The sequence below is a fragment of the Rutidosis leptorrhynchoides genome, chromosome 7 (genome assembly GCF_046630445.1).
Source record: "Rutidosis leptorrhynchoides isolate AG116_Rl617_1_P2 chromosome 7, CSIRO_AGI_Rlap_v1, whole genome shotgun sequence".
NCBI classification, from domain to species: domain Eukaryota; kingdom Viridiplantae; phylum Streptophyta; class Magnoliopsida; order Asterales; family Asteraceae; genus Rutidosis; species Rutidosis leptorrhynchoides.
In genome coordinates, this window is record NC_092339.1 from 68,035,158 (window position 1) to 68,038,631 (window position 3,474).

General features: G+C 29.5%; 1 non-coding gene across 1 annotated transcript; it reads right to left on the bottom strand.

Annotated features, from left to right (window-relative positions):
• Window positions 1-2,886: 2,886 nt before the first annotated feature.
• On the bottom strand, window positions 2,887-2,993 carry LOC139860765 (small nucleolar RNA R71). Its single transcript, XR_011763387.1, has one exon. It is a non-coding gene; the product is annotated as a small nucleolar RNA R71 (small nucleolar RNA).
• Between the last annotated feature and the right edge of the window lie 481 nt (window positions 2,994-3,474).

A 3,474-nucleotide genomic window follows, 5' to 3' on the forward strand; every position in this document is an offset into this window, starting at 1 on the left:
CCTTGGATTACACGCAGTCGATAACCTGGTGTATTCATTAAACAAAGTATTAAGACCTTGTTACAGTTCGAATCCCCAATTAGTTGGAATATTTGACTTCAGATATAATGTTAATTTGACGAAGATCCTCGCACTTTATAATTATGACCGATGGACTATTATGGACAAAACCGTATAGACATATCGAATAATCCAGGACAAAGGACAATTAACCTATGGTAATAAATTAAAATCAACACGTCGAACATCATGATTACGGAAGTTTAAATAAGCATAATTCCTTTATTTTATATCTCATCGCACTTTTATTTACTTTCATTTTATTTATTGCACTTTTAATTATCGTACTTTTAATTATCACATTTTTATTTATCGTCATTTACTTTACGCTTTAAATTAAGTTGTATTTATATTTAATATTTTACATTAGGTTTTAATTGTGACTTAAGACATAAAATCGACAAACCGGTCATTAAACGGTAAAATCCCCTTTTATAATAATAATATATATATATATATATATATATATATATATATATATATATATATATATATATATATATATATATATATATATATATATATATATATATATATATATATATATTATACAAATATAGTTTTAAAAATATAGCATTAAACTTGGCTAGCTCCCTGCGGAACGAACCGGACTTGCTAAAAACTACCCTACTTTACGATTAGGTACACTGTCTATAGTGTTGTAGCAAGGTTTAGGTACATCCACTCCATAAATAAATAAATAACTTGTGTAAAATTGTATCGTATTTAATAGTATTTCGCAATAAAAATATAACTATTTCGTATACACCTCGCATAACATCAAGTATTTTTGGCGCCGCTGCCGGGGACTTCATCAACGCCGAAAGCTAAACGCTATAAATTTTTTTTTTTAGTTTTTAAGAAATTTTTGTAAAAATATAATATTTCTTATTTTGTAAAAATATTTTGTTAAAAATTCAAAAATATAATATATATATATATATATATATATATATATATATATATATATATATATATATATATATATATAAGAGTTGTTCAAAATATATAAAATTATAAAGTATTTCTATTTCTATTTTTAAAATATAAGTTTTTATTTATTTACATACTTTATATAATATAAATCAGAAAAAAAAATTAATTAATAGAATTCGGGCCTGGTATTGTAGAAGCCCAACATTTAGGCCTGGTATCTAACACCATGCGACCGCATGGTAATATAACACTCAACTCATGCGATCACATGAGTTGATGTGACAGGTCTAGTACCTTAGCTGATCCAAGTAGGGTTACGATTTAATAATTATAATTATAATTAATTAATTAAATTAGGGTTTTATATTTATTATTTTGTTTTAATTTTAGTTTTAATTTGTATTTTAAGTTTTAATATTATTATTAATTATATAGATTAATACTTTTATAAAATAATAATATAAAAATAATATTTTTATAAATTTGTAATTTTATCAATTTTTTTAGTATTTTTATAAATTGTATATTTTAATCATTTAATTCGTAAGTTGTATTTTTTTATCGTTCGTAACTAGTTTTAAACTTAGTTTTTGCCGTAGTTAATTTTTATTTCTAGATTTTTAGACTTTGCCGTAAAATCTCTTAAGTGCTTTTTCTTTAGATTAAGATTTAGACGCTTTAGAATTCTACGACGTCGCTTATCGCTTTAGTATTTAATAGATTTTAGTGCCTAATTAAGTTATTGCCGTTTTGGATATAGAATTCCTTTTAAGCTTTAATACCATTAGACGCAACTTTTAATATTTAGTTTTTAGACTTTTGAGTTTCGACGCTTTTCTTTCTTATTTTTATTTTTCAACCTTTTATTTTTTGACCTCTTATTTTTCGATGCACTCTTTTTCCTTCTTATTTCTCGACGCTCTAATTTTTAGGACATAGAATTTTCTTTATTTTCTTTAAACTTCGACGAAAAACTATTTTAAGCGGTTAAATTGATAGACATCCAAAATTTTCTGGTTCGTAGTAATAGTTGGATTTGTTAGTGACGAGTTGTGGGCTTCCGATTTAAAGGGTTCTGGCTACCTGCTGCATCTATTGGCTATTCGAAACGTGGGAAAAATCAGAAAAGTCTATTAATTTGATAAGTTATATAATTTTTATCTTTATAACTAATAGGATATTCAGTGAATGCATCGAGCAAAACGTTCACCACCTTTCATACGTTCACCGCCTGTAACTCGATCATGACATCTAGCCAATATTGTCGCCGTTGATTTTTCTTTAGAATCGTCATCTAGTCGACCAAGTACTCCAATTCAAATTTCTGATAATCCATTTTTTGAACCCGACCTCACAATTGAGAATCCGGAGGATATTCAGGGACAATTCAGAGATCCTGAACCACTAATCATTCCTCCTGAACCACAAATCACTCATTCAGAGATTGTCGAGGAAGAAACCATTAAGTCAAAATCCTCTAGTGATTCATATTTAACAATTTCAATCATGAAAAATCTGGAACCTCTAAGTATGAAAGATCGAATGAGAGCTAAACGCACTGGCCAAGGTCATGTAATTACTCAACCAGACATTAATGCGCCAGATTATGAAATCAAAGGACAAATCCTACACATGGTAACTAATCAATGCCAATTTAGTGGTGCGCCGAAGGAAGATCCAAACGAACATCTTCGAACCTTTAATAGGATCTGTACTCTATTCAAAATCAGAGAAGTTGAGGATGAACAGATTTATCTCATGTTATTTCTCTGGACTTTAAAGGGAGAAGCCAAAGATTGGTTAGAATCGTTACCTGAAGGGGCGATTGATACATGGGATGTTTTAGTTAAAAAATTTCTTAAACAATTCTTTCCGGCATCTAAAGCTGTGAGACTTCAAGGAGAAATTGTTATGTTCACACAAAAGCCAAATGAAACTCTATATGAGGCGTGGACAAGATTTGAAAAGTTGTTAAGAGGATGTCCGCAACATGGTTTAGACACTTATCAAATATACAAATATTCTACCAAGGATGCGATATTACTACACGAAAAGACATCGACATAGCAGCTGGTGGTTCCATTATGAAGAAAACCGTAACTGAAGCTTACAAAATTATTGATAACACTGCTTCCCACTCACATGAGTGGCATCAAGAAAAAGACATCGTTAGATCATCTAAAGCAGCTAGAGCCGATTCTAGCCATGACTTTGATTCCATTTCCGCAAAGTTAGATGCTTTCGAGAGACGAATGGAAAAGATGACTAAAGATATTCACGCAATACGAATTAGTTGTGAGCAGTGTGGAGGACAACATTTGACAAAAGATTGTCTCAGTATTGAACAAACAATGGAACAAAGAGAGAATGTTTCATACATGAACCAAAGGCCTGGAAATAATTATCAAGGTAATTATCAACCGCCAAGACCAAACTACAATCAAAATCAGAATTATAACCGAAATGTTCCATACAACA